Below are 8,191 nucleotides of genomic sequence, written 5' to 3'. Positions count from 1 at the left end.
TACACACATGCATGAATACCTGCACACACCACATACAATAACAAGTAAATAAATAAGTGATAGGTAATATAAAGAATAAAAGTTCAGAAGCGTGATCTTCCTGGAAGATTTGTGTAATGTTATTAGCTGGCTTGTTGGGTGACAATATTAAAAACTAGTGTGCATTGTCATGGGGATCTTTCCCCTAGGAGGGAGTTTGCTTTCTTTCATGAGAGCTAGCAGCAGAACTGTCTTCAGCTAGAGCCTGGGGGGGGGGGAGGCAAGGGGAGACAACTGAATTCTAATCAGGTTTTCACACAAACGCTACACCTAGATCCCAGATGGGCTCAGAGAGGTCAATTGCATCTTTATTGCCTTAGACAGATGCTTAAGCCCAGTGTGGAGGCACACACTTTAATCCAAGCATTAGGGAGGCAGAGACAGGTAAGTCTCTGTGAGTTTGAGGTAAGCCTGGTCTACATAATGAGTTCTAGCACAGTGAGAGCTACATAGAGATCCTGTCGCAAGCAAGATAGCTTCTTGATTTTTATTACATTATGAAAGTTTAGTTTGTGTATGCATACTGGCTGAGGTCAGAGGGCAACTTGTGGGAGTCATTTCTCTCCTTCTACTATGTTGAGTACCAAGAATTGAATTCAGGTCATTAGGCTTAGCAGGAAGTGTCTTAAGTGAACCATCTGCTGGTCCTTGTTGTTGCTGTTGCTGCTGCTTTAATTATTTTAGCTTTGCTTTACCATTTTCAAATTCTCTGTATATGTGTGTCTATTTGTGGGCATGAGCATTCTACTGCAGGTACCTTACAAAAGCAGAGGTATCAGATGCCCTGGGCCTGGAGTTATAGGTTGTTACACTGCCCAACACGGATGCTGGGAACCAAACTCTGGTCTTCAGGAAGAGCAGCACATACTCTTAATGGTTGAGCCATCCTGCTGTTCCCAGATGCTTGCTTCTTGATGCAATGTTTGATTACCAGTGCAGCTGCAAATCAGTACTGTCCAACAGAACTGTAGCTGGTGATGGGTGTTTTATCCATTAAGCTGCTGACCATGTGAAATATTTCCAGTGTGACTCAGAAACCGTGTTCAATGATACATGTGGCTACTGGCTACCACATTAGACAGTGGGGATGTTTTCATCATGGAAGAAAGTTCTTCTGCAGAGCACTGCTCCTCTGGAAACAGGCCCTGAGCTGGAAAGGGGGAGCACTGAGAAGTAGGTCTGCACATGGGCAGCTGGAGCCCTGTCAGCCCCAGGAGTTCTGGGAACCAGCAGAGTGTTTCTTAGGACCAGCCTTCCCCAGTTGTCACAGAGTCGTCATATTCTCCACCACTTTTACCTTTTCTGGTTTCTTTGACATTTTGGACACTTTCACCTGTATAGAACAAGAGAGGACACTGTGGTCCTAAAGGTTCTCAGTCACAGAACAGAGCAGTCAGTGCTGCCAGGGCCTACAGTACTGGTATCCATGGGGCCTACTCTCGCCTGCTCCTGACCTCTAGGTTCAACCATGTTTCATATATACCTTCAGAGACATTGTCTCATATGTACTTTTAAAATTTCATTTAGATAAATGGCTTTATTCCACACAAACTCTACTACATCACTTTTCTACTTAATTGTATGTCTCAGAAATAACCCATTTGAGTCATTTCTTTAATTTTCTCCTCTTGGCTGCCTTTATTACAAACAAGTTCAGGCTGAAAGAGGAAAAAAAAACCCTTCAGGGGCTTGGTCAAAAGAAAGCAAAGAGCCTCATGTTTAGCTTATAGATCTCACAGGCAAGCTGTTGTTGAGACTGTAGTTTGCTTTAAGCCATTTCAGGATGGTGATTTTCCTGTTAAAAAAAAAACAACCAGGAGTTTGCTTGGTGATAAACTCAGGCAGTGTGTGGGCTGATTAGATAATGGAGTAGGCAATCAATGCATTAACCTCCCAGGATGATTGCCGCAGCAGAAGGAAGCTGACTCCCAGGCAAGGTTGCTTCCAGCATGGGTATCCAAGTTGTGTATTCAGGCCACAAGCCCACCAGTCAATTATGTCACTTTTGATGCCTCTTGAACATCTAGGTTCCCGGTTCCTTTTCCTTCTCCCTATTTCCATTCATGCATCCCAGGCTGGTCTTGAAATCCCCATGTATCTTCTTGAATTTCTGAGCCTATACCTTCACCTTCCAGTTGTTGGGATTTTAAGTATTTACCACTATATCCAGCTAAGTAAGCTTACATTACATACGCTCAGCTTACCTTTCCCGTTTCCTTCACTGTTTGGTGAAGATGGTAATGGCTGTTGAGACCATGGTGTACCCTGTTCCAGGTTAATCCATATTGTATAAAACTGGATTTCAGGCTGTGCCTTGCCTTGAGAGATGCCATTTTACAAGCAGCTTTTGACTCTATTTGAGGATGGAAAATGATTCTGCACCATGGGGGGGACACCTAAAAAATACCATCTGTTCCACACCACCCATAAGGCACAGGTTGATAAATAACCTATTCCTAAAAGTAGAAAAGATGCCACCCTATGACTTTATCAAAGAACACTAGAGCTATAGAAAGGCATGGGCATATTAAAATCCTATCAGGATCCACGAACCTATTTGGCATACCAGACAGAGCGAAGGTTGAAATACTTTCACCTGGTCACCATAAAGAGGAAGACATCTAATACTGATGGCAGTGACCCCAAAGACATGTCATATTACCACCTGGTGTATGTGTGTGTGTGTGTGTGTGTGTGTGTGTGTGTGTGTGTGTGTGTGTGTTTGTGTGTGTGTGTGTGCGTGCGTGCGATGGTGCACGTGTGGTGGTCAGAGGAAAACTTTCAGGAATTGGTTTTGCTACTCCACTTTGTTGAGGCAAGGTCTCTCTCTTGTTGTCTCTGCCACATTGCATATTCCAGGCTGGCTAGACCACTAACTTCTGGGTGGTTCTCCTGTTTCTGTCTCCCTTTCTGCTATAGCAATGGGATTGCACATCACACATCAGCTTTTTAAATGGGTTCCAGGCCTGGTTGGAGCTTGGGCCCCTGTTTGTATGAAGGTTTGCTAGTATTTATGGGGTGTAGCATGATAGTTCAGTACATGTGTAAATATGTACTGACTGATTTGGGATAATTAATATTTCTATGTTCCCAAATATTTATCATTTGTTATGGGTTGGAAGTCTTCATACCTTTGTAGTTATTTTGAACTACATCATAAATCTTTATAGATCATAGTTAACATACTGTGTTATAGAACACTAGAACTAATTCCTCTTTAGTACCATTATCTAGCCTCCCTAAGTGACATTTCTGTATGGTGGAGGTGTATGAAGAGTGAATTATGTGGATACCTAGAGGGTCTGTTAGTAACTTTTCTCAGAACCAGAGCCAATATACCTGATATAAGCAACCTAAGGAAGGAAAGTGTTGGCTTGGCTCGTGGCTTTAAGGGGTCACAGTCCATCATGGTAGGAAAGGCATTAAAGAGCTGCAACATGGTGGCAGGAAGGTATGCCAGAACTCCTCACATAGTATAAGGTCATGAAGCTGAGAGCTTGGGCTGGAGCCAGAAAATATATAGTTCCTTCATGTCCACCCCAAACTGAGCTACCTCCAATAGCTTGGTCCCAGTTCCCACATCCACCACAACACACTAAAAGAGCATCATCACCTAGGGACCAGAAGGTCAAACATATGAGCTTATGGGGACAGTTTACATTCAATCCAAATCAGAGAGTTGTGCGGAGAACAGATTACACTAAAGCAAGGGAAGGCAGGAATCTACTGAATGAGTCCTGATTTCAAACAGATGTTAATATTTGAGGCCTGAATGACAATGGCCCCATAGGCTCCTATGTTTGAATGCTTGGTCCCCAGTTTGGGAAGGCTTCAGAGGTGGAGCCTTGTTGGAGGACGTGTGCCACTAGGGGTGGAGGTAGGCTTTGAGGTTTGAGAAGCTCACATCAGGCCTTGTCTTGCTGTCTCTTTGCCTGTAGTTTGTGGATCAGACATGAGCTCTCAGCCACATCTCCTGAACCATGCCTGCCTACCTGCCACCTTGCTCCCCACCATGATGAGCATGGGCTAGCACTGTGAAACTGGAAGCAAGCCCCTAATTAAATGCTTCCTTTTATAAAATTCCTTGATCATGGTGTCTCCTCACAGCAATAGAACAGTAGCTAAGGCAGATAAGGAGGCAGAGGTATGATGTGAGATGTAGGCAGATGTCAGGTCTCTTATACTGGCAAGTAGGCCTGGAACAGGAGGGGACTCAGGTCTGCCATTTCCTCTCCCTGGGGGCTGAGCAGGATAGTGAGTGTCGGCGACCCAGCCTATGCCCCGGGGGGTGGGGGGTGGGGGGAATACACTGAGTCAGAAGTCTCATTGGAGTGAGGTCTCAACTATATTGTGGCGGGTTTCTCTTATATAGAGTATAGGGCGTGGGCAGGGTATAAGGCACCAGGAGATCTGACATCTCCCAGGACGTAAAGTGGCCTCATTTGTGGGACCAATTGAGTTTGTGTTACATGGCTGTTGGCAGACAGGGCCCAACACCAGGATGTGCCCAGATGGACCATGCTGAGTCATTCCTATGCAGAAATATTTACCAGAGACTGTTGCTGAAACTCGAGCCAGGCTCGGTTCTGTCCTCAAGGCCTCAGAGGGCTGACAGATTTGGCCATAGGGCCCGACAGGCAGAGCCAGCAAATTTCTGATGAATTGGTTGGAGTACTGAAAGGGTTGAGTGGCTGAAACACTGGAAAGATGGACTTGTCATTTCTGCTCCATCTCTTACATCTATCTGTCCCATTTCACTGCCACTTTCACAGCTTAGGTTCCATTGATTCTCACTGTTGTTATCACCTTCAGACAGAGCTTTGTGGGAAGTGGGTTTATTCAGTTTAGGCCTTTGTAAAGACTTGACAGTTGTTCAGAGTCCACAGTGTAACGTGGAAAACTTGCTCCAGTTCAAAGTCAGAAAGTAATCATTAATATGATTATTAAGATATACTGGAATCATAGAGATGTTTAGAGCTCTGTCTTCATGAATGGATTAGTTCATTTAAGTCTACTATAAACCTTGGTTTATCTAGCTCTCAAGTATATTCAAGGTATTCCACAATGTGGTTCCATCACCGCCTCAGGACTCTGGAGTATCACTCCAATTCCTAGATCCTAGTAAGCTCCCAGTGGACTTGTGTCTATCTTGAGTATTTCCTATCACTATGTGTGTATGTGTATGTGTCTTCTTTTATTGATACATTTTTGAGGTTTCTGTTCCAGGCACGTATCCTTCAATAGTGGGCCTTTTTAAGCTCCACCACTAGTTCTCTTTCCTTTCAGCCTTTGTAGCCATCCTAAATGGTTGATTCCAGTCCCAGGGAATCTAACCCACCACAACCTACAGTTGATGGCTCAGACTTCTCTTTCAGTTTTTTTTTCAGCAAATGTCCATCTAATCGCTCTGCAACTCCAGGCAATGGAGACAGAGTCAATCAGGTCTCCCAAGGCAAGAGGTGGGGCTCACTAAATGTTTTCCTCCATCCAAAGGTGGGAAGCAAGAGCTCAGAGAGACTCAAAACCCAGATCAATCTTCACTCCTGAAGTGGCCTCATTTGCTAGTGTTGGGCAACTTACTTTGAGTCCATTTCTTTCTCTGGGCAGTGAGGAATTGACCTTCAGAGGTATGCTGGGACCAAATCATGCAGTGTATATGAAGTGCTCAGCACACAGCATCACCAATCAATCATACATTTCCCTATCAGTTTCCTGTTGCCACTGATAGATTACCATAAACACAAGGGCTCAAGTCATACAGATATGGGCCTTATACTTCCTGAGTCTCACAGGGCTAAAATCAAGGTACAACAAAAGCTTAGTTTCTTCTAGAAGCTCTTGGGGAGAATCATTTTCTTGATGTTTAGTTTCTGGAGACTGCAGGTAGTTGTCTTTCCAGTCATGCCTTAGACTTCTGCAACTGTTTTTTTTTTCCTACTCCAACCCACTAGCCTTCCTACTTTATAAAGATCCTTGTGATGACGTAGCACATGCAGAGAATACAGGATCATCTTCCCCTTCATGAGATTTTCCACTTCATCATTATCTTCCAACTCTCCCATTTCATGTAAAGAGAATGGACAAGTGCCTAAGACTAGGAACTACTACCACACCATTGCTGAGATCTGTGTCAATACCACTTATACCTGGGCTTTTCCCTTCAGTGCCTAGGGCTAACTCTCTACAGCTCTATCTACTTCTCACCCTGTCCCCTTATTATTATCATCCCCTGCTCCCCCCCTTTTTGCTTTTTGAGACAGGGTCTCTCTACATAGTCCTAGCTATCCTGGAACTCCTTAATGTAGACCAGGTTGGTCTTGAACTCAGAGAGCCCTAGTCTTTGCCTCCTGGGTGCTGGGATTAAATGTGTGTGGCCACCATTTCCAGCTCTCCTGCCTCTCTGGGCAACAGAGTTTAAGGTTTTGCAAGAGCAACCCTCAGTGGCTGAGAAAGTCAAAAGCCCATCTTTATGCAGAGATTTTTGGCTGTCTTATCCAGGACATACTAATCACAAGGCTGAAAACAGATCTGGATGCAAAGGGGATGAAGCCAGATGGGTCAGGAGTTCAAAGTCATCTTCTAATCCATAGCAAGTTTGAAGTCTGACTGGGCTCCATTGAGTCAAAGCTAAATATATAAGAAATATATAAGAAAGTGGGTTGATGCTGGGCATGGTGGCACGTCATTAATCCCAGCATTCCAGAGGCAGATAAATCTCTGTGAGTTAGAGGCCAGCCTGGTCTACAAAGCAAGTTCTAGGACAGTCAGGATTCTCTTGAAAAACCAAGCAACCAACCAAAACCCAAGAAAGGCTGAGCAAGCCAGTAAAGCAGCATTCTTCCATGCTCTCTGCATCAGCTCCTACCCCCAGTTTCCTGCCTGTTTTGAGTTCCTGACCAGACTCCCTTTAGTGATAGACTATGTAAGCTAAATAAACCCTTTCCTCCCCAACTTGCTTTTGGTCATGGTGTTTCATCATAGTAATATGATTATACTCCTTGGTGTGAGTTCCTGCCTCTCTACTGGCTATCCGTAACTTGCCTATTTGAAAGGTGTGGAATGTTATTCTATTTTAATTACCATGATTCTGATTGTCAGTTGGATAATCCATAATAGCCTTGTAAATACTCTGCTTCCACATCATGATGATTTATTGATTTTGTTCTTCGAGACAAGGTTTCATATAGCCCAGGCTGGTTTCACACTTACTGTGTAGCTGAGGATGACCTTGAACTCTTTGATCCTCCTGCCTTTACCTCCCAAGTACTGAGGTTACTGGTGAACACCTTGTTTATGGGCTGTTGGGGACAGAGCTGAGGGCATCATGCATGCTAGGCAAGCAGTCTCACAACTGAACCACTCTAGCCCAGTGGTACAATAAGCAGTATGTACTGGTCTTTCCCACCTGGTTCCCAAATGTACTCCTGAATTCTGGTAGAAATCAGCTCTCGGAAAATATTATTTCTAATGCTTTGTCTTTGATCTTCATGGTATGGAGCTTTTAAATCCCTTGGAATTTCCTGCATGATAAGACCTCCTGATCTACTGCGGCAAATCCTGGGAGGCTCTCTGGATGGTCTGTTTGGGAGTTTGTTGCTAGCAGAAACAAGCATGTGTCTTAAGCTGTCAGCATCAAAATGGAGTCCCTTATGTCAGCTTCTACACAGCAACTTCTTTTTCAACTTTGACATCACTCTGCTTATAAGTCACGGTGGTAGAAGATACTGTTTCAAAATACCTGACTTGACCCTCTTCTTTTCATCTTAAATCTCCCTCCAGTCCCAAGTCAGGAATGTGTAATATAAATATTGTGGTCAGCATGGAAGGGAAATCATTACCACTCATTTCAAGGTGGGAGGAGAAGCACTGAGAAAGGTGAACTGTCTTACAGTAACAAAGCCAGCAGTGGTGGGATGACATGGCAGCATCTGATGTGGTATAGAAAACTGTACTCTCAGCTAAGCACCTGCTGCTGAGACAGGCTTTAGCTTTTCTCTGTCTGAGTCACATGAATTTTATCATTTAGGCATTAGGGTATCTAAGAAAAAGGAGAAAGAGCAAACATGGAAAATTCCAGTCACGAGTCACCTTGGGGGCAAGTGAATTCTGATTTTTTGTCTTCAGTACCTAAGCACAAACTGCAATGCCAGTA

The sequence above is a fragment of the Acomys minous genome (genome assembly GCF_964271855.1).
Source record: "Acomys minous genome assembly, chromosome: 7".
Classification (NCBI taxonomy): Eukaryota; Metazoa; Chordata; class Mammalia; order Rodentia; family Muridae; genus Acomys; species Acomys minous.
This window is presented reverse-complemented; position numbering follows the sequence as displayed.